Source organism: Parus major, chromosome 10, assembly GCF_001522545.3.
Source record: "Parus major isolate Abel chromosome 10, Parus_major1.1, whole genome shotgun sequence".
Taxonomy (NCBI): Eukaryota; Metazoa; Chordata; class Aves; order Passeriformes; family Paridae; genus Parus; species Parus major.
The window spans coordinates 13,732,950-13,757,320 of NC_031779.1; the positions used below are offsets into that span (position 1 = coordinate 13,732,950).

Here is a 24,371-nt window from a genome sequence, read left to right on the forward strand (position 1 = left end):
GCCTGAGCACTGGGACATCCCAAGGAAAGCCCCACACCTGCCTTCCTCAGGCATCCCTGTGTGCTTGGAGGGGAGCCAGCTCAGAAACCTGGGGTTTCCCCAGGGAAGAGCTCTAAATTCCTCAGGGTGAAGCTCTTTCTGACATCTAAATTCTTTGGGGTGACGCAAAAGGAAGAGATCACCTGAGCACTTCAGGTGGAGGAAGGATAGCCAGCAGAAGCCGATTAATTCCTAAGCAACAGAGATGTCCCCATGCAAACCTCCAGAAAGGCTAGGGGGTATGCATGTGATAAAGGAGGGATGGCAAAGGTGGGGTCGGTCACAGCAACAGAGAAAAACGAAGTTTTTCAAGTGTTTCCAGAGGAGATAAACATCTACCTACCGAATTTTATTTATTTGAGGGTGAGAGGTTGTTCCTTTCCTTTTCTGAGATGACATTAGGGTCAAAAGCAAACATTAGGATCATTCAAGTCCTATTGCTTCTGTTAAAGGCTGAAGAATTTCACCTTCACATTCCTCTCAAGCCCGTGACTTCAGGATTAGGCCCATTTCTAAACACTTACAGGAGAAATCCAAAGTTGGAAACCAAGCCAAATAACCCCAAGGGATTTGCCTTCAGTAGCTTTTCCACAGCTTTAACTACAGCTGTTTTCCTTTACAAATTCCATCTCTCAACTGCCAGAGCACCAGGAGAGGAAAACAGTGAAGTGCTATGGTTGGAAACAAAAGCTCAACATGGAGATGCAGCAAAAGCTCAAATCCAGTTCTGCTGCAAGCAAGACTCTGACCACTAACGCACTGATTTAGTTCCTGCTGTGCAAGAACACTTGAGGTTGGACTTTCTTTTTTCATCCTCAAGGGTACAGAATGAAATTATGAGCCAACCAGGACTAAAAGGTTTCTCTGCACCACTGGAACAAGCAAATAATTTCTCTGACCTATTTTAAACTAAAACATGAGTCTCCACTGGAAGTAAAAACCAAATTCTTTATTCAAATGTTGCATACCCCACCTGACCATGGTTTTGAAGCATCTCTGCCAGCCTCAACCATTCCTTAAGCAACTGAGGAAATGAAATACAAAACATTAAACAATGTGGAGGGTCAGATTTAAACCAACAAAGACAAGGAAATTGCAAGTTAAGCTTCTTGCTCTGCCCTTGATTCACCTTGTTTTGTTCAGCTACTGCTCTTTTCCCAGACCCTTCCTCCCTCACAATGCCAAGAGCAACAGGACACAGAAAACAGCGTGCTCTAAACATAGGTGGCATTCCCTCCTAGCTGTGTCTTGTTTATCACCCAACATCCCATACAAGCACATCTGGTTTCTCACTTCAGGAGCCCTGCTGGAAATAACTGCTGCAGCACTGCTTGGCTGGAGGTCCAGATGTGCCCCTTCCTTGTTGTGGGGGGGACATTCCCTGGCCAACATCTCCAACACAAGGGGTTGCAGCAGCAGGACAAACCTCATATTCCACTATCATGCAGAAAAAACAGTAAAATGTGAATGATATTTATATTCCCAAGAAGAAAGATCACAAGCTGCAGAGGGGAAAAGAAGCTATGCTGAAACTCTGGCAAACCAATGTCCTTCTAAAGTAGGACAAAATACAATCTTTAAAATAAAGGCCTCCAAAATGGCCATTTTTCTTCACCACGAGCACGTACAGTTTACAGTCATAGTCGTGTCTGCAGAACTTCAGTAATGGATTAAAGAACTTTCATAAACTTGTAGAGAAAAGTACTTCAAAATTTGTGCATTAAGAAAGCATATATGTTACATAAAAGACAAAAAATTGGCTAAATATCAAGTGCTGTTATAAATTTGGGAAAGACTACAAGCATCTTTTCCATACTCTATGGGAAGGATCCAACATGGGACACAACTGCTTCATTGGGAAAAAATGCTGATGGCTCAAAGCCTACAGACTGTCTTCTGATCAGATGCAAATGATGAGTAGCTACAGAGGGTTTTAAAGAAGGGCCACACTACCAAGCCACCACTGTATTTTAAAGGGATTCACAATATTTCTCCATTTCTTCTTTACCTCGTCCTTTCAACAGGACAAATCTTTCTCATGGCATAGTGTGAAACTAAACCTTTAGATGAAAGACAAGAGCACCAATTTGGAGACTGAAGATGTGCAAAATAAGGTGGTGACCTCCTTGGGAAGCATACCACAGGGAATAAAGTCCACTTCAAGGATCCATCAGGTCTCTGTTTGGCCTTTCTCAGTTGAATATAATTGCCAAAAGGATTTCTCAACACTTTCCAGCTGTAATTCAAACCCTCTCCCCTACTACTGGGTCTTATTCTTCCAGGAATATCTCACAGTTCAGTCACAGGTCTTCCATCACAAACCATGGAGATGTCCTTTATTAGCAGTGCTATTTCCACAAGCATCCAGGGTGTTAACAAGCACCATATGCATAGGGATGAGGAGATGGAGGAAGTTCATGAAAAGGTTTTCCCACAATGAAAATCATCTTCAGCTTCCCACGAGTGTGGTTCCACAAACACTTGCAGTAAGGCAGGTTGTATTATTCTCTTCTCTCTTGCCCAATAGTTGCTATTACTGGATCTGGCAGGGCAGCATGTGACAGAAAAATGCAGCTGCATTTTTGGCTCAGAAGCCTCTACAAGAGCCTGTGAGTCATGAACTAAAAGGCCCACAAAAAAGCAAAAGAGAAGAATGCAGATTCAGTTTTCTTTTTATTGCAAGCATGTGTCTCTACTGCATAGTACTGATGCATGTAAATGACAAAAACAGAAATAATTTTGAAATCCCTTTAGTCAGGTAAGCTGGGCTCCCACTGCTCCAGGCCACTTGACATAGAAACAGAATGGAAAGATTGCCACTGACCACAGAGTGTCTGAGCCACACAACACAGCAGATGTGCCTCTGAGCTATTCTTTTCTACAAGTCTAGAGTAATGGAGGAGGTTTTGGTGCTCTTGGTTCTTTTTGTAGAATTTCTCCCAAGAAGTTCAGCCTCATTCCCAACACATAAGGCTAAGCTCTTCCACAGTAAAAAATCCCTCATCGGCCTGTTGCACTGCAAACTAAACTTGGAATGCAACAGTTTGTCTAAAATGTGTCAAATTGCTCTGATTACCAATATGATACTCTACCATGTTCATTACTGGCACCTCGCATGCCAGATCAAATGTTTCAACCTTTTTCCTTTTTTCAAATGAAAGCAATCCAAAAGCACCCCCTTTCCCAGACTGCTTGGAGTGGGTATCATAAACACAAGGCAGAAGGGAGCGTGAGAGCAATCTGGACTGTGGACTGCAGAAGAATGTCTCAGGACTTCTCTTTATCACCAGCTCATGGATTCTGTCAGCAAGAAGCTGTTCCCACACTACTTCATGTCTTCTGCCTGAAAGCAGCAGCCCAGCTCTGAGCCAGCTCAACAAAAGCAAGCTGGAGGAAAGCAATGGAAGGGGAAAACAAGGCACCAAGAACAACCCTTTAGTTGGGATAAACAGCACAAGTCTACTGAAGTTTCCATCCTCTGAAGAGTTTTTGTATTGGGTGGATGGAACATGACAGGAATGAACACTAAAGGTGCACAGAGGCAAAACTGAACAGTGCTTCCCATGCACCTACCAAAAATGCTGGTTTTCCTCTGTCCAGATGCTGCATTAATATATAACCACCCTAGAAAAATTATCCTTTATGTCTCATACTCCTCCAAACCTCCAAAAAAGGTTGATGAGCCATCAGCTTGTGTTTCTTGCCATTTAAACTGGGTCCCATCAGCACCCTAGCTCTCACACCCAGCATCACTCTTGTTAAAAAACAGCTTTCATCATTGCTGTTGGCCTCACAAATTTACTACACATCAGCACCCACAATGATTAACCAGCAAAAGAAGCTCATGTCTTGCCTCTCAGGTACACTGTGCTCCTAGGGAAACGTTGTTGTTACAAGATAATGCAAGGCAGAGGCGAGGACTGGAAGGAAAGTTCCCTATGGCAGACAAAAAATCCTTAAGTGATTTTTACGGAGAATTTTCCAGCCATTTCTGAACTGGAGTGACAGGAGGAAAAAACCCACTAAGAATCATCCAGCACCTTCAGAGGACAAAGAGTGGAACATGAGCAGCAAGAGGAAAAGTTTCTCAAACAAAGGTCACCAAACGCATCACAGCTGAAATGGAAATGATGAGCTTCCAGGTTGCTGGTGTTCAGTCACGTGCTGTAGGACTGAGCAAGGTGCTCAACTCATGAAAAGAATTCAAAGAGTTTGCTCAAACACAGCAAAAGTATAACTCAACACAGACACAACCACAAGAGCTTAAGGAATGTACCTCAAAAAGGCATAGGTGTCATTAAGTTTGTTTTGTAATTTTTGCTCAGCTGAGGACCCAACTCTGTCTGGTCTCCAGTAAGGGCCACTCACTTTGGCTTTACATGAAGAGATTCCCCTCTCCAACTCATCACTCTCCTGAAAGTACTGCTAGAGAAAGGTATGAAGGCTGATGTTGCATCTTAGGGTCTCATAGGTCCAATATGAGGTCTCTTTTGGGAGCAGAAACTCCCCATTCCCCCATGGAAAAGCAACTCCCAGCAAATTAATTCCAACTCTACCACCCTCCTGTACTGCATTACAGGGCTTTGCTACTCCTGTGCATTCCAGGTCATGGACAAAGTCAGGAACTCCACCAATGTTCAACCAGCTGTGCTTAGGTTGGTTAGATATTATAACACCACAGTACCTAACACTGCCCTCTCAGGCAATCTGTGCCAGGCAGCCTACAAACACCACTCAAAAACACTGCTGTGTCTTGAAAGACATTATAATCTTCGCCAGTGTTCTCTACTACTCCTCAGGAAATGACAGGCTCATTTTTCAGAGTAGTAAATTCCAATAAATTCTTCTTAAACTGGATGGAAATCTGAAAGTTTAACAGACCTAATAAATTGTCTATTATCTGTATTGCCAAGCCAGCCTTACACAAATAAATACATCTAAATTAGACTTCAATCTGCAAATCTTCCTCCATGTGAATAGGAGCTCTGACTTTAGTGGGGCTACTCCCATCAAGGAAAGAGGGGTCTTCTCTTTTTACACTATGTAAACCATGGGAAGTAAATTCCTCCCACACAAAGCTCTCACATAATCCCTGCTGCATCTTGCTCCTGGCTCATAGGTTGAATATTCATCTCCACACAGCTTCAAAAGGTACACTCTTCAGCATCTGTCAGGCACTTTTTTCTTTTGTAAAATGAGGAATGTACTGTGAATTGAAAGAAGTTTGGGTAGGTTTTTTGCATTCCCTTGTAACAACAAGATTTATGTCCCCTGCAATTAAAAAAATTATAGTCCAAAAGCATTGCTAAAACCTTTAAAGGACTATATTTAGAGACCGACCTGGAAGATGACTCCTTACCACGATCTCCAACAGTAATAATTCTTTCCAGCCTAGGGCTGTAGGTAATCATTGTGTATCAAGGTCATATTCTTGCCTGGACAAGTTTATTTGCTGTATGTTTTTAGACCACACATCTTAGAAAGTCACAGCAGCACAGAAGCATAAAGGCTGACAGCAGTCAGGAAAGGACACCAACTTCTCCAGTATTACCCATAAAATCTGTAAATATCATCCTGCATCACTATTAGTACCTAAAAAACCTACATCTATATAGGATGTAGACCTATAGAGGACTTCTCATGTGGCATCACTATCACACAAAAAAAGGGACAATGCGCACAAGGGTCACATTTGCACACATCTTCCTTATCTACTCTATAGGACCTGATCTTGCAAGTTGCTCAAATGGCTCCAACCCTGTACATTAAAAAACAGAAAAGTCACCAAATGACACCAGAGACCTCCCAACACACTCTCCAACCTTGAGATGACAAACATCTTGTTCATCTCTTTTGCCAGGGCTTGGGAAGAAGATGGGAGAGACAGCAAGCAGCAGCAGATGCAGAGCCCACACCCTTGTGATTTCACTGGAGGGGGAACAGGTTACATCATAAATCAATTTTGTCTTAGGAGGCCACATTGATAAATGTCACTCCAGAGCCCCCACGTGAGTGACACTTCAACTATTCCATGGTGCAGTCTGAATATAAGGTTTGAAAAACTACAAATGCAATAAATTCACAGGAACACCAATAAGTGAGCTCTACGGTTCTTGTGTTCATCCCTTTTTCTTTCACCTTTATATATTTAATTTAAAATATTAATTTACACACAAGCTTTTCAACCTATGCAGTATAGAGACCAATGGTCAGGCTTCCTAGATGCTTTGATTAATTGCCAGTCACTTATGCTTTTAAGTATCTGATGTTTAATTAAAAAACAAGGATTAAGCCAAATTAGTTTGTTAGCCAGCCCAAGGTCAGCTGATGTAAAGGGACTACAATCTTAACAGGTTTTCCTTATTGCATTGCAAGGCTTGAGTACTTAGTTTCATTATGCAAATGTGCAGCGGTCTCACAGAGCCAGCACTCAAATAAAAATTGTTCCAAGTCACTAAATGTATCCAATGTATCTTGTAATTCCTCACGCAAATAAAGAGCAGCAAATGTTTATCCCTCTGTTTTCCCCAGCATTACTGGTTTACGTTCCTGTAGCTGAGGCAACCACACTACGCCAAGCAGCTTTCAGCCTTTCAGAAAGATTAACTTCTTAAACAGGCACAACAGCCAAGCTCAGCTGCAGCCAGCCAAGGTGAATGGCAGACACACAGCTCACAGCACAGGACACTGTGTGATGACCTCCTCCTCCTTGAGATCATCCCCCCATCTAAAACTACACCATGGCAGGCTCAGCTCTCAAGTTTTTAGATTACCCCAGGTTTGATTTGTTTGCAGAATGTCATTCCTTGCTAAACAAAACTCTGGAAAAAATGAAGTAAGAAAGAAAGAGAGAAGGTGGTAATGACTGCCTGGAAAGAAGATGGAAAGAAGCAAAGCAACAAGTGCAAAAAGCATGGAGGTTTTTTTGCTGGCAACGTTCATGACACCTCACAGCAATGCCAGGTCCGAGGAATACTTCGTATTTTCAAAAAATACCAACTTTCCAGGTCCTGCTGCACAGCAAACACCACAAAGACGACAGCAATTCAAGTCCAGATCTTTCAATAGACTGCAATTCCAGAACCCTCAGGAATGTTGGGCACAACTGAGCATAAATAAAAGCAATTCTTAGCTTTGTAACACATACATCAGTTGAACACGTGCTAAGCAAGTCTAACTAAAATTGTACAACCAACTTCCTCATTCCCTTTCTTCCTCTCCCATCCCTGGGAAAAGATGTGAAATACAAGTTATTGCTGCAGTAGGCAAACATTAATAGTGACTGAAACCACTTAACCATCTATTCTTCCTTCCCTTCCCCTGATTTTTATTTTAAGAAAACCCACAGAAGCCCCTACCTCCCCCAAGAAGGGTTCCAGCATAACCAAATATTTCATTCTTTGCTAGATTGAGTATAAACCTAATTTAGGATTAAGTGCAACTCAACATACACTTTATTTCAAGCCATAAATATCCAAGATTAAGAGATGGCTGACAGGACAAGACAAAAAGAAAAACTAAATTCTCCCATACCATCCATGCCACAAGCTCATTGCACAGAGGTAATGGCAAGGAGCTGAACCTGAGTACATGGCAATGGGGACTACTCAGGGATCTGCCAAACACTTCAGATTTCACAAGAAAAACCCTGTGTCCCACAACTCAGCTCTACTCCTTTTCACTTAGCTTGAAGTGTGACCAGCGGTAGAAGCCTGATCAAATTCCTTGCTTTATCCACGCTTGAATTAAAGCCTTGGCTCAGCAGACTAAGTTACATGAGCTTTCCCTTTTTCAGAGGATGCCGGCCATTAGTGCTGGTGCCAGCACTGCAGGTAGCACCAGCAAGTCCCAGGGAGCTTTGGTTTGGTTACAAAGAGATTTCATCTCTTGGTGAAGCAGTTGGTATTTCTGCATCTCCTGCAAGACACTCCAGTGCTCTGTTTTCATCAGCCAATAACATACTAAGCCTCTTGGAAAATCCAGCCTGCTCTGATCTGAGAAGTGGGAGTTTCTTCAAATAACTAATCAAATCATGCTTACATGGGTGGGTTTCAGCTCTAGTACTGGTGAATATCAAAGAAAAGTTTCAAAATGCTTACAGGTCAGATAGAAGTGCCTCACAAAGACAGGAGCTGCCATTACAGCACAATTCTGCAGAAGGAGCACTGCCCCTGGCCACAACAGCTCCAAATGAACCTTCCCCCAGCTCTCCTGGAAAAGCACCTTCTCACTGTGCAAGCCCAGTCCAAGTCCAGCTGCTACCCTTGAACTCTTCTTCAGCTCCAGGGATCCCCAGGACCACTGCGGGGAGAACAGCAGCTAAGGCTCACCCAACTCCTCTCTGGGAAGCAAATCCAGGTGGTTTCCCTAAAGAGCACCTGGCAGACCTCTGCGTAGGGCCTGGGAGAGAGACAAGGAAGGAAACGGAGGAAGATTTTGTTTGCAGCAAGGAACCACAGTCCTGCCTCATGGGTGTGGGGAAGAGAATTCCTGGAACAGCCCATGGGGTGATATTAACCTTCAAAGGGGCTTCTATGGAAGAGATCATAGAATGGCTTGCATTGGAAGGAACCTTTAAAGACCACCTAGTTCAACTTCCCAGCCATGGGCAGGAACATCTGTCACTAGATCTGGTTGCCCCAAGCCCCCTCCACCCTGACTTTGAACACTTGCAGAGCAGAACTGCTTGCCTCTCAAGGGACAGACTCACAAATCTGTGACTGGAAGATGGACAAGTAAAAGGCTTGGGTTGAATGGGAGGAGTGAGCAAACAAGGAGAGAACTGGGTCAGGAAGAGTCCGTGCGACTCAGCCAAGCGCTCACACAGCAGGAGTGTGGAAACGTGGAAAATCTCCACGTTTAAGAGCGTGCACACGCAAATGCAATATTTTACAATCCTACAGCGCTTTTAAAGTGCTCCAAGTGCTTCATAATTGTTAATTAAGCAACAGTACTCACAAATTAGAAGCATAAGACTGAGATATAGCTGTGTCAATTTTTAACAGTATGATAGCTATCATGGTTTAACTCCAGGCAGCAACTCAGACCCACACAGCCACTCACTCACCCTGCACCAATGAGATGGGGGAGAATTAGAAGGGTAAAAGTGAGACAACACATGCACTGAATTTAAGAACAGGTTCACAGGTAAAGCACAAGCTGCACACAATCAAAGCAATACAAGGAATTCACTCCCCAGTTCCCAAGGGCAGGCAGGTGTTCAGTCACCTCCAGGAAAGCAGGGCTCCATCACATGATGATGATGATGATGTGGGAAGACAAACACCATCTCTCTGAACATCTCCCTCCTGCTCTACACACTGACCATGCCTCCGTATGGTCTGGAATGTCCCTTGGACCATCTAAAGTCAGCTGTCCTGGCTGGGTCCCCTTCCATCTCCTTGTACCCCAGTCCTGCTCACAGGTGGGATGGGTGAGAAGCAGCAAAGGCCTTGGCTGTGTGTAAACTCTGCTCAGCAGTACCCAAAACATCCCTGAGTTATCAACAGTTTCCAGAGCAAATCAAAAACACAGCCCTATATTAGCTACTATACAAAAAACTAACTCTACTCCAGCCAAAACCCACACAGTAACTTAGGGAATAAAAGCTACTTTTAAGCAGTCACATACCCCAACTCCTCCTGCCTCGCAGAGCCCGGGCTGTGTCCCACAGCCAGGCAGCACAGAGCTCTCTGAAAGAGGCTGGTGTTGAGGATTTGAATCCAGACTCCTGTTTCAGGAGGATTTGAAGCCAGACTCTTGTTTCAGAGCGTGCCCGATGCCTCGCACACTGCCAGCGATCCGATCCCACTCCAGCTCCCTAAGCCATTCCTTGATCGCCAGCCAAGCCCCACGCAGAGGTAATCTTACCAAAGTAACACCGGTATGTGGCTGTAAATTGTGATTTTGTGCTTGACTCGTGTTATCTACCTCCTCTTGCACTTTGGCTGCACAAATTATCTTCAGCAATTTCATCTTAAAGCTCATGTTTTACAGTACTGATTTCCCTTAAAAGTATATTTTTTTTAAATTTGCTTTTATTAGTTCAACCACATTTGCCAAGTTTCAACAGACGACTTCTTTCTCAGCTGCCTAATTTCAAATTCACCTTTACACACAGCTTAAAAGGGGGCAAAAAGTCATCACAAGTAAGTGGGATGTGATGCTTAACATCAAGGTTTATGCAAATACACTTTCACAGTATCAGTTGAGGGTCAAGAATCATGAATTTACTCTACAACACGGGAGAATTAAGAAAGAAAAAGCATGAAACCTAGCCAAAACTTGGAAATATGTACACTCTTGATTAATACAAGGCTACTAGGAAAAAGCAGATGTGAAGTCACACCTTGTTTTATTCAAGGGAAAAGCCGAAGTGTATAAGAGCCAAAAAGAACTTATTCTGTGCAGTGGCAGACTCTGAAATACAGCAAATATTACTCCTTCAACATTAATAAAACATGTTGTATACAGAGCTTTTTTCTCTTCAGTCCTTGAAATCCTGCCAAGTCATAAGCTTTTTATGGGAACATTGAAATGAATGTTGATCAGAGCCATACCCATAAGAGTTTTAAATTTTACCACCACTTAGAGGCAAGGGCTTCCCCCCAGTCCCTCATGCATCTGCAAATCTGGACATTTTTAAAAAGCCTGACGAACTCAAAAAGCTCATACACCCTCCATATATGAAGATACTGAATTCCCTCTTGGATTACCAGCTGAACTCAGGCCTTGAAAGGATTGTGAACTCCTCCACCCTCTAAAACGAAGTTCTTCAAAGGCAAAATTTTACATTCTATATACAAAAAAATAATAGCTACTTGGTAAATTAAATTAGAGCACTAGAGGTCACCTCATTACCAAGAACTATATTCTTTTCCCCATTCCTTCCCATATTCATCAGCATCTGTTTTTTCCAAGGCCTAAGCTTTATTTTTCAAAAAGTTAACACTGGCTCATAAAAACACAATTAATTTGGAAGTACAAGGCTCCTGGCATCCAGACAAGTAGTTGATCATTTAGTTGTCACATCTAATGTGATAGAGCTTCAACCGAGTTGGAAAACTTGGAAAAATAAGGGGCTTCTTCCTATCTAATTAACACAGCAATGAAATTTAACAGCCTGGCACGGAAATTTCTTTCCAGCATTATGTTTTTGAAGTAACTTGTCTACTCCCACAGTCTACAAGACCTTTTACAACACATTAAACAGTAATTTACCCTTTCCAGCTTAAAGGCTTCAATTTGGAGTCCTCTGTATCAAACCAATCAGGGTGGCAAAGATGCTGCACCAAAAGACTGCACAAACATCTTCTCACCCTGCATGCTTTTATATCTATTCTGTAATTGTAGCACTAAAATCTGTGTCTATTGCAATAGTTATCCATTTTATCACTGATATAAGTTTAAAAATTAATTAGGTGCATAATGTTTTAAATTTAATAGAGAAATGGATAAAAAGTACACAGACTATATCCAAGTTGGTCTGTCTTTCAGGTCCCTGGTCTGGGAACTTGTGTTGTTTGTATGCTATCTTGATTTATGTTTATTTAAATAATGCCAAATATTAGTTTTAAATTTACAGTGATTGTTTTATAAGATATCTCCAATCCTATCAGGATGAAGAGCTTACACTAAACAAAACAGTTTGTTTATACTAGTAATACATCTCATAGGAAATACTTAGAATCCCACGTGTTCAAAGCAGGACTTTCTTTCTTAGGAAAGCCTATTTTTCCACAGAGGGTTGCTATCTCCTGCTATCAAGAGGCCAGAGTTCCAATCAGTAGAAGCTGGTCTGCAGAGTCTCACTAAACCTGAAAGTGAGTTTTAATGCTACCTTAAAATAACCATTCACACATGCAAACCAATTAGTGGTGCAGGTACTTAAGTGTGAAAGCAAAGGCAGAGCAACACCTTGTCCTTCTCTGAAGTACAATAAATATTTAGACATCCCTATAAAGATGCCCCTGCATATCCAGGTCCTGTATTTTGTACTCTGGAGCTGTGCTTGTACAACAACCAGCAGAGCAAAGCCCTCCTCTACAGCTGATGCTCTTCTGTGCTCAGATCACAAATTGAAAGTGGATGGGACAAATACTTAAAATCACAGACCCTTAGTAAAATCTCCCCAGCACATTTTACAACCTCTCATGTAGAGTGACTGCACAAATTTTCTCCTCTGTCTATAGACTGAAAAAAATATTCCTCCAGTTTGTACACAAACAACAGCAAGTCCATTTTGAAGGGGAAAGAAGGAAAAAGGCAGCACTCAAAACTTTAAGGATTATTTACGAACAAGCTGAAGCCCTATAAACTTGGCTACTGAAGAAAGACACTCCTCTCTAGCTTATGCCAAGTGGGTCAGACAGAGGAAGAACCTCAGCAGTCTTCAAAGTCAAAGCAGATGGGGAAGTGAGTAAGAGCCCATGTGAGCAAAAAGGAAACAAGATTCTCTTCATTTTAGCTTGTTTCAGAGTTTCAGTTTTCTAGATGCCATTGACTGACACGAGCAGAGGAGCTCACTTCTGTAACAAGTATTAGAACTGCACAGTAATTACTTAAGACTGCTACAGATGCAAAAAAATCAAGTCCCAGTGTGTGCAGATTGAGCATGTTGCTTAGCTCAGTAGGAGAGAAGCAGGTGAAGTGTAACAAAGGTGCTAAGAGAATGGGAGAAATGTTCCTTGCTTTGTAGCTATGAAAAAACTTCTTGAGATTCTTTATCATTAGTTCTTCAGTATCAGAGATATAAATATTTATGTAGCTGTAAAGTAGGTTCTACTTTAGAGCTAATTGTAGCTCAAATTAGATTGTTTAAATAAAAACACATAAGCCTGCAATAATGTTTTTATCCTTTTTTAGATAAAAAAAAACAGCAGTGCACACATGCCATAGAATGACCATACATCACATTCCTTAAAAAGCTGAAGCTGACCTCTTGGTACTTTCTCAGGCTTTACATCTCCAGACAAGATCTGGGCCAAGACCATTTCCATACCCAGGGATGCATCTCTGTCTCAGGGTAACCTCATCATCCAAGTGGTGAAACCTAAAACCAGCTAATCTCCCCCAGGGTCATGCTTGTGGAGCTGGGAATCCCTCCATCTGCCTCAGCAATATAAAAACATCGCTGGCTGCAAAATAAACAGCACATGAACCACAGAACAATTGCCCCTCCAGCCAATGCTGCTCATGCCACCCACCACGGGCTAGTAATTTTTTAAGAGCTCCCTCACCCTAAAATAAACTTCATTCTTTGAAGAAAGACCTTATGCAAGTTGACAACACATAACTTCTTTTCAATTCATCCAAAGAGAGGATTCCCCTTCCAAATTCCTGGGAGTTTTGCAATCTGACAGAGCAGACCTTGAAGGACCACAGAAATATTTTGGATCAAGAACTTTTAAACTGAGCTGGGAACAGTGGAAGAAGGAGTATGCAGTGCTACAGCTTCCTAGAGAGACACAGAAAGCCAAGGACATGCTGAGGAGATGCTCATCTTCCAAAGAAAATACTGCTAAGAGAAGCAGGCATCCTTCCACCACTTATATTTAGCTATTCCACTGGTGTTTCCATGAGTGTTTTTTGCCCAAGATTTCTGCTGGAAGAGCCAGAGCTGCAAAACTTGTAAGAAAACTCATCAGGAAGAGGCAAGGAGGGGTTGAACAACACCAACCCACTTTGGATACATGCATCCTCACTTACGTGAACTCAAGTGATCTGATATCCAGGGTGGGTTGTGTGGAGAAAAGTCAAGATAGAAATACATATATATTAAGTTTTTGCTTGTCTTTCTGTGTGTGTAACTATATACATCAAGAAATTTGCTAAAGTGAGAGGTACAAAGGAAAGGAGAGAGGCTCTGCTATGAGCAACAGCAAAGGAAAGGAACTTCAAACTACAGACACTTTAGCTTTTCTTGTTATTATTATTTATCATATATGCTGTAAATTAACTACCTTGCTTTAGGTAACTTTTTACCATGACAACTATTCCTTTTATCATCATTTTCACATCAACTTTAGATGCCTTAAGATGCAAAGCCTCCCCCAAATCCCTCTCCCCACTAAAATAGACCCAAACATGTTAACCTTGAAGGACCACGTAAAGTTGCATTTGCTGAAGTCAAACCTTCTCTCTGCATGCTGGTGGAGTTGGGAGAGAAAAAAAAATTTAAAAAATATCTATATACAAGGTAAGATCATGCTGGCTTCTTAACAGCATCTGCACAAAAAGGATTCTTTTTTATGTGACATGTACAGTTGACCTGGGTTAACACTGCAGTGTGGGGAGTTGAAAAGGGATCACCTGATGAAACAGAAATACCTCCCTCCAAACTATATTGCAGGAATTCCAGCCAAGCACCCCAACCACAGCAAACACTAAGAGCCTTCTGGAACAGCACATGTTCTGTGTCAGCAAAGCAGCATTAATACAAAACTCAATTCAAATAAAGGAGCACTGACCCTTTGGAAAGGGAAGGGCTTCATCAGGCTCCTACCACACCAAACAAAGAGCACTGAAGATACTCCAACCACCGCAAAAAAATTATTATATCAAAAGGAGGAAAACAATGTCAGCCTTGTACATGTTTTGTTGGTGAATAATGACAGTGTTTACCTTCCCAGCCTAATACATTACTGCTCTGGACTCAACTTTAAAACAGAGTACGTGACAGAATTAATTATGTCCTTTCCTCTTAACTACCATTCCCTGGTAATTTATTAGCTTGGTCTGCATATATTCATAGATATGTCTAATATACAAAGTTAGAACTGATGCCTAAATACTCCCCTCATTTGCAGAGTCCTTTCCATCCTCTGGACAGGCAGTGGCATCAATAAATAGAGCCTCAGGCTGCATATTAGTCACTGCTCAAGCAGTAGAGGGAGACATGGGGGAACCACAAGCACACTGCAATGGCGTGTCTCGGGAGCAATGCAGTGCTCTCAGAGGGTCCTGCTAAGGACTTTTCCACCTTTGTTGGCTCACTCCCAGTTTGGAGTCCATGAGCCAGCTCCTGTGTGTTTTCAGCAAAAGACAAATGCCATGCCACACAAACCCTGAGTTCAGCACCCTGACAAAGGAATGACACATAGATAAACTCTGATAGGCTCCCTAAAAGGGAACTCAAAACCTCTCTGCAGTTGTCTGTCTCCACTCCCCTAAAGTCCTCTCTAAAGAGGGACAAATACCAGGGAAAAAGCAGATTGGAGAAGACTTCTGGTTTAAGACAATTTTATTTCACCAAGGTATCTCATCTCAAGGAGAGAAGCTGCTATGCTGACCATTCACTGGAAGGAGATCGAAAGGAATAGAGGGTGGGAACTGCAGAAAGCAGAGACAGGACAAAAAAGAAAAGCCTTTCCCAGACGCTTTCTGAGGAGTAGCAGCACTTTTGTCAGGGTAGATGTTAGGATATCATATTCCCACATGAACACTGCAGTTGATTTTGGCCTCATCCAGATCAACAAGCAACCCCAACTAATACATCAAATTAGCTGTATATGTAGGGATTAACTTCTTGTCTTGCATCAGAGGTCAGTCAAGTCTTTTCTCCACCACAAAGGAAAACAGTACATTTTGGTACAGCAGCACATTCAGTTCTTCCACCCATCATCCATGGCACCACAGCACTGGATTTGTGCTCAGAATGTCACAAAGATATTCAGAAATAGACAAGACCAGGTGCTTTCAATCAACACCCAGAAATCCCGTCAATCATCAGTTATGTGCAATCTGCATTTTAGAGGTGTAGATGGGGTTCAGAAGATCAAAGAGGGGGGTGTTAAATATGCTCATGTTATCTCATGTTTTGGGCTAAAAAAAATATAAAACTCTCAAGCTTTTTATGATTTCTCCACATCAGAAGCTCACGCCTGAGGGAAAGAGGGAAGAGAAAGGGATGGAGGAAAAGCAACTCTATCTAAAACCCTGGAAGCATGAAGGTTTCATTTCATAATAAAATGACATTAAGTGATAACAACAAGTTTACTTTCCAGTGGGGAAAAAAAAATGCAGATCATCTCTTGAAAAAAAATTGATAAATTGAGGAGATTATGCAGTAAAATGCAGATATAACCTGCATCTCATTATTCTGCACCACGTCCACTTCATTTGATTATATGAGTAAATGAGGTCCTTATGTCATACTAGAGGCATTAGCCCTACTTTTGTTTACAACATCTTTCTAGCCTTTAACCACAGCACAAGCAGCACAGCTGGCTGGCAGCTCCACATTACAACCCAACATGCAAAAGAAGTTAAGATAGGGGAAGTGATTCTAAAAAAATCCACAGGAAAAAATCTTGCTTCACTTACCTAAGCAAAGTTGTCATTAGAGAGTTTTCCAGTAATAAAATCCAAGAGAAAAAGCCTGAAAAAAAACATAGAACACAGCAAAGTTTCAGTACATAGGATATTACTCATATTTTTTCCTTGGTAATTGGAAAAGTCAGTGATCTAAAGAAAATGTAAATTCACTCCATTAGTTGCCTTTCTGATAGTTACTTGTAACAAAAGGGTTCTCCTCAGACAGGGAATGTATCAGAAACAATAGGGCAGATTTCTCACTGCTGCTGCCAGCATTATACCAGTGCAATTCCCCAAATGTCAATCATGTTAGGCTGCAATAAAACTGGTGTTATCCAGCAGACGAGTCAGGCCTAAGGCAATTAGCTAAACTGCCCCATTTAGATTTTCAGTCATCTGTCCCTCCCACTGAGCTGGATTATCAAAAACTTTGGACCAAGTTGTGGGGTGAAAATCAAGGAGTCACACATGTTCACACACAGAGTAAGGCTGAAGGTGGCCTGAAACAAAAATACTGCTTTTAAAAAAAAATACCCAAAGCTAACCACAAAAGACTGAGGCAGAACAACACACACCAATATAAAGAAAGATGAGAAATACAATACTTCATTATAGGCATAAAAATCCAAAGCAAAGTACAAGTTACTGGCAAAGATGGCATGACAGGTTTCACCAAAATCACTGCTACCAAAAAACCAAAAAGCTTGTTGAGCCTCATGAATGCAGCCTGAAAAAAAAAAATAAATAAAAAGAAACCACACACCCAAACTAACTGAATATGGATGACTGCAAGCCTCCAAATCAAAGAGGGAGTTGACCACTGTTTAGGAGGAAGAAATCATTGCTTGTTCCAAGATTAAAAACTTTTAATTCTGGCCCCAGCTGAAGCACTATCATTCACTAATCTGCTGCAATTTAGTCGGGCTGATCCCCCGCTCAGACAGACGGGGCATTATCAAAAGTTGCTCCATTCATTTCGCTTCCTGTTAGCCAGTGAAAGCCCCTTTTATACCCTCCTCCAGAGGCTGCTAAAGCCAGGGAAGACTTTTCCGATAGAGAAGATAAGGTAGTTGGATTTATTCATGAGAGGAAGAAGGGAAGTTGTAGAGGCTGATTACAGCTGCTCCAAAGCTGAAAACTAGAGGATTGGGAAAGGGAGGTAGAAGATGATGGATTTCTTATTAAATAAGCATACCATTACTGTAAGAAGTAGCATTAACTCTCCTGATACTCAACTACAGAATTGAGATTTTACTCTGAACTTTGCATCATCAAATGTGCACACGTGGTTAAATAATTCAAAAATACACGAACCAGTCAGAATGTGGTATTTTTTAGGAGATTGAGTAAATAATTTTGTAAAAAAGAGAATATCTAAGACTGAAGGATAAACTAGCCAGAGTCAGAGAGAGAACACTAGAAATGGTCTCCAGATTGAGACTGTTCACATATCATTTTTAGGGTCAGATCTTGTTCTTATTGTCAACATGAACACTCTCAGACTTCAATGGGGTAGGATGGTGATTTCCACAATACTTAACATGTGTCAGCAATTTCGAACAATCACTTTGCAGATTCTTAGAGCAAACCAAGCAAAACCTCACCAGTGAGAGCCCAGTACAGTACTTGGCAGATGAAAAACTGCCTGGAAACTCTATTGAGTCCCTGAAAAACATTCCCCCATTAATGTTCAAACAATCTGGTATAGTTAGAATAGTTTTTAAATGCAACAAGATGGAAATGCAAACAAAAACACATTTCTTGAGTTTAAAGAGGTCAAGTCAAAGCAGCAAACTCTACCAGAAGTTAGGGCTAACAATGATGGTTACAGGGCCTGCCTCTTCCTTCCCCTCTTCCAGACTATTCTTCTCCAAACGAAGGAGCAAAATAAACAAGAATCAAAATATCCACAGCAGAAAATTACAAGCAGCTTTAAAAGAAAGAAAATAACTCAGCTGTACCTCATAATTAATCCATCCAGTCCAAACACACATCCAGTCTTTAACTGCTTTCCCCTCTGACAACACTAATGAGATAAATAGAAGCAAAAATTATATATATATATATATTTATTTAATACACTATTATGTGGTGGGAAAATTTAAAGGCACCAGTTTGAATTAGACAAGGATTGAGTGTAAATCTCTGTTGGGCAGTAAGAGGGAATAACCAAATCTAGAACAGCATGACCCAAAAAGATGGTTCACAGGTCACCACAGGGAGGGTGAACTACCAATGGTACTTATGTAAATGGTGACAAGGCTGACAAATTAACTCTTGCCTTGCAGAATATTCATATGCAATCAAAAAGCATTCAGCTACAACAAAATCCAGGACTTATTTTGGTTCATCTCCTCCTTCAGGTTATTTTAGACATCCTAGACACAACTTAAGCATGAACTGTACAGATCAGTTTGCTCAGCGGTCACATAATTTCTTCTCAGTGATCAAAGAATCAGGGAAAGAGGAGACAACAGCCTCTTTCTATTCCCACTCCAGCCTGCATCTCTTCAGACATCACTTCAGGCAAAGCTCAGCTGGCACCCCTCTCCCTACTTTTTGCTGCAGTGGGATCTTGCCTGTTGTAATCACCAACTTCAATCATAAGCTACAGCAAACTCTGCAAATGCTCACATTTAATGGGTACCTGAGAAAAAGCTGCCAAGTCTCAGATTCCCCCCATAATAAATAAGGTAATACTGCTCCCCTATCTTCACAGACACTTTGCAACACAAATCTGAAGGGACAATAAACTGTTAAAAATCTCCAATGCACAAAAGCAATTTTACATGTTAATTTACAGTTTCACACTATGAAAAAGAACAAATTTATCAAAGCACAAAGGGTGTTTCCAACAGTGGGAATGTCGTAATGGGATGACAAGACACAGCCTGCTTGTTCTGCATGTTTGGTAAGACTGTTGGGTCTTTCATGTCACAATACAACTCTTGTTACACCAATATTTAATTAAAAACAAGCAAAAGTCCACCCAAAATTTGCCACTTTTCAGGTCCAAGGAACTCACAGTGGCAAGTTAGAGACGATACTGCATCTCAAGGAATGGAAGAGGCATGAAGGAGATTTTCCTTGGTCTCTTCTTTAATAAAGACCCAACTGCAGCAATGTTACAGCCCATGCAAGGGAGTCAGACCAAGTCTGAACACTTCCCACCCAAGCTGACAGGCTACAAGAATACCACAACCAGAGGCCCAGGTCCAGTGGTACAGCGTTGGATACAACTCATTTTGTTCAGTGAAAAGATGACTCTACACATACGACAATTTCAGGAAAGCCAAAAAAAGAACAGGTTTACTTGGGCTTTACATTTCAGTGCCCTCCTTCTGCAAAGTCAAAAGTGGCTCTTGTGATGATGCCAGGGTTTGGAGGTCAGTTTGGGTTTTTATAATCCCAAAACCTACACGTTCCTACTTCTAAAGACCTCCCTATGTTTCTCTTAAGCCTGGGAATGGATATACAGACATCCAGTTTCTAGCATCTGTACTGGCAGTAGTTCCACTTGGAATAGCTGTAACTGAAGGCAATGGAAGATCTCAATAGTAGTCCCATTGTCACACAAGGCTGCAATTCCAGATTTCTGCACACATTGTGAGGGGCATGTGGCACTACCGCTGGCTGGAGCTCAGCACGTTCCCAGGCAGCTCTGTGGTAACAACATTTATGCTGTTAAAGCTGGCTGCAGCAGAGTTCAGAGAGGAAAATCAGCAAAGAAATCCAACATTCAGAGAGCAAACCCTGCACATGCAAATCAGGCTTTGCAAATTCATGACACACTGAAAGAGGAAGGATTTTCCATCTCATCTCCAAGTGCAGGCTTAGCGGTGCCAGGAAGGTTAGAGGACTGCCAGAGCATGCACAGGAGAAGGCTTGTCTGCAAACAGAATAAACAGTCTTGACTAAATTCTTGTAACAAATTAAGCAACAATTCTCAACTGAGAAAACAGCATCTCCCAGCTCCCTGCCTAATCCCCGACTCCTGCTTCTTGAGCTGGCTTTAGATTGTTAAGTCTTCCATTTTTCTTGAGAAGCAGAAGACAAATGGATGCCAATTCTGCAGACTGCAGAAGCCTTCTGCAAGGCTTTAATTTGCCTTTTAAACACCATCAGTACTCAGAAGTGACTTAACACTAATGAGCTTTCACCAGCAAGTCTGCAAACATTAGTACATGTGAGTAGGCACGCTAAATCCACTCAAATTACCTATCTGCAAGGCTCTGCTCCAGCCTGGACTGGACTTCAAGCCAAGGAATGATGAAACCTGGAAGGTAACTATGGATTTTCTCTCATCTGCATCCCTTTGTGAGGCTACTCAGTGATGTTAAGCAGATGCATTTTGAATGTGCTGGTTCATCTCGTGTAAAGGGCGGAGAAAAGGAAGAAGAGTCAAAGTAGTACTTATCTGGAAAAAGCAAGTATTTTAAACTAAGTACTGCTACTGTATGTAGAATGTAAGAGAGAGATAGCTGAAATTCCTTTAAATACATGTGTTCAGTTTTTAAACTGCAAACAAGCCAATCTGACAAACCAGCTCAGTTAGGATTGCTCCAATAAAGCTGAGGGTCTCACCCCCACCCTTTTCCTAAGTGAGCCAGCACAAGTTTCTGGCATAGGAACTGGTGTGTGAGATTTTAACATTCCCCTTTCCATAAACAGTCATACATCAAGCTCTAAAAATTTGCTTCACAGAAACATTTGCACTAGTAAAACTCAATTATTCTAATATTTGTATGACACATGCAGGAGGCATACATAAAAAGGTTATGGTGAGCTCATTTAAGAATTTAAACAAGAACTTGATAAAAAGGTTTTGAATTATTCACTCAGCTCCACTATTAAATCAGACTTCCAAAGGAGTCTTTAAACAACAGCCCAGAAGATGCTGTATTTATAACAAAAAGGCAGCACTGAAGCCATCACACTGTCTCACAGCACAAACCATTCATAATTAGCACACAGGCACGATATCATGCCTTGGTCACAATCCTGCCAGATTAACTGGACACTTTAAACATTTATACAAATATTCCTGTCTGGAGAGGCAGCACCACTTCTGTCTAAATAACTTAAGTGCTGCCTTTTAGGTAAGAAAGAGCAATTTCTTCAAGAACAGCCAAAGCTGAAACACTCAGGAACAGTACTAAGCGAAACAGAGACAATCTTTTACAAGTATTTATTTACTTTTATACCAGTCCATTTGGGCCAGCAACAAGTATTTAGCTATGTCCTGCAAAGCTTCACAGCCAAACTCAAGTGAAAATATCACCACACATCTCAGTTACAAACTTCCACACTAAGTTCACATGCAACATAGCAATTTTCTCAATACTTGCTGCTAACACACACACCAAACCTCTTTCCCAAACCTTCAGACCCACTTGAAATAATGGCCATCTCTAGAGGGAGGAAAAACAGAGGCTTGGAAGAGATAACATGAGTGCTGCTTCACTTCTCTCTGGTACACACACCCTCTCACCACCTGCTTCCTTTCTCCCCATCCCTTTTTTCTTCCACCTCGCAGGCTGCTCTTGGTAGCTCAGCTCAATGAACATGAGCCAAGATTTCCTCTCAAAATAACTACTCCAAGACCATTTCAGCTATGAGCATCACCCACAGAAACATTCCCATTTGCATATCATCTCCTCTCCTTCATCAGTATGCTCCCAAATTAACTCATGGGCTGGTGATACAAGGTCATGAAGTTGTGGAAAAAAAAGCAGGATACCCTCCTACTGCATCCAGCCATGCTCCCAGAGCAAGGGCAGGATGAGTCAGTCTCCCAATATAGCTGGTTTCAGGCATTTCTGGCAGCATTATTTTAATGACAGTATTTAATTTCCTTCAGCCATCTCATTGAGACAGCTCAAGTATTAATGAAGTGCTTGAACACTCACTGTCTGGAGGAGACATGGGGTGTCACCTATCCAGCTGCTCCAGATTCACACTTAGAGCTGCTCTGGTCACCAACACAAGCAAGAAAAGGATTTTTGCATCACATGAGCTAAGGAAAGATTTGGGTATCAGAAGCATGAGCCAAAACTACCACAGTAACAAATACCACTGAGCCCTGAGCAGAACCAGCACATCAATCTAAGACAATCTTAATCCATTAAAAACAAATAAAAATCTAAGAGTATCTTGGCATTTCTGAAGAAATGGGGGTTTGTATGGTTTTGTTTTGCTGTTACAAAGCCAAGCCATTGTACAACCCCTGAAACTTTATTGGTTTTCAAACCTTTAAACTCAAACCTGCTGATGTACCTTCCTTCAAACCTACATCCCATCTCCTCACCCATATGTTCTTACAAATCTATCCATCTGAAGCACTGGTTTTCCTGGCTAGGGTAAGGCTCAACACCTGCACCACTGCAAATGCAATTATGGCAAAATACCATGGCTATTTGTAGACTTCCTGTTCATCAAATAATATTAATATAATTTTGCCTTGAGCAATTATTTACAGAGCTGGAAATCCTGAAGCAACACTGGAGACCAGAGAAGCATTCTGCTGTCCATCCCTCCATTATGCAATGATGCTTTGTGTTAGCTTTTGGAACTAGTCAGAGGGGAAAACAAAATCATCAGAATAATTCCTTATAAATATGTCCAGTGAAAAGGAGAGGAAAAAAATGTAATTCAGTTCAAAGCCTGCATTAGCTTACTCCAGTTGAGACTGGGAGGCATTTTACACTTCAGCTGAATTGGCAGCTCAAATTCAACTTCAGGCCCCAACACAAGCTTTAAGTCAAATTCCTCAGCAGAGTAAAACCCTTATTAGCCTGTCTTCACTGTAATTTTAATCTTACTTAATTCTGAGTATGTAATTTATGTTAAGAATAACCCACTTTTTTCAGAACGGGATATACTGCATGCAGAATTAGTCCCTGCCTAGCACAGTTAAGGTTTCTCTTAAAGAAATAATTTTTTACACATTGACAGCAAAGGAAAAAAACACTGAAAAAAGTAAGTTTTCATAAATGCATCACAGATGGCTATATAATTCACCTAATACATCCCTAAGTCATCAAAACCCAGCCATGCAGCCTCACTTCAAACCAATGTTGTGTGCTAGAAAGATGTTTGATCTATTTAAAAACTGACACTTCTTTTTCACCACTCACACAAGGGGTGAAAGAGTAGAGAAAAATAGTTTGTATTCCTACATTTAAAAAGGAACAAGAGCATCCCTTTTCTTCTCCCATCCATTTTTTTCTAATTTGTGATTAAAAAAATCAAAATACATTAAAAAAAACAAAACACCATGAAAACACCTTGTAAAGACAGAATCTCAATTTCAAGTTCCACTAAGTGTACAAAACTAATAACAATTTCTCTAGCTGAAATGAAAACAACTTCAAAGCACTTTCTGAAATTTACAAAGTAAGTTTGAGTCCCAACTGTCAATGAACCTGGTACACAACACCCACCCATACCTACACAAGCAGTATTTACATCCTGTAGCCAGCCTAAAGCTCTGAAGCCCCAGTTACTATCTCTCCCAATCACAAAACATTCACTACCTATTTCCTGAATTATCTGCATGATTATTTAGGTTTTTGGGTTTTGTTTGCATTTTTTTTATGCCCACAAAGTAAAAACCTACTAAGACCTCCCACCCAAGCTCAGAGGAAACTCCAAGTGAATTACCAGGGTGCTTTCCCACCCTCCTTCCACACTTGCTGCTGCAGTTCTGTGTTGTCTCCTTGCCTCCCACTCCTCTTTAAGAGGTAAAAAAATAGTTCAACCCCTATCAGCCAGCCCCATGCCTGCAAACCAACACATCCTTCCTAGTGAAGCTTACACCCTGCCACAGCCTATCTTTACAATGTGAATGGCAGAGACAGGGAACATTTGCCAAGTGAGTGATTTGAGAGTGAAATGCAAGAGATGCACACACCAGAGGAGCTGGGCTGTGCCAAGAGCACGAGCTTGGGTCTCTCCCATGTCCCAGGCTGGCATCAGACACCAGAAATCTGAGTGACTTGAGTTAAAATATCCACTAT

At 41.4% G+C, this 24,371-nt stretch overlaps 1 protein-coding gene across 3 annotated transcripts in view; it reads right to left on the bottom strand.

Moving 5' to 3' along the window:
- AKAP13 (A-kinase anchoring protein 13) overlaps positions 1 to 24,371 on the bottom strand; it is a 203,070-nt gene that overhangs the window by 166,249 nt on the left and 12,450 nt on the right. For all 3 annotated transcript variants that reach the window (XM_015639124.3, XM_015639123.3, XM_033516895.1), the window contains exon 2: positions 16,363 to 16,417. The gene's annotated coding sequence lies outside the window, so the exon portion shown is untranslated. The remainder of the gene's footprint in view (positions 1 to 16,362; positions 16,418 to 24,371) is intronic.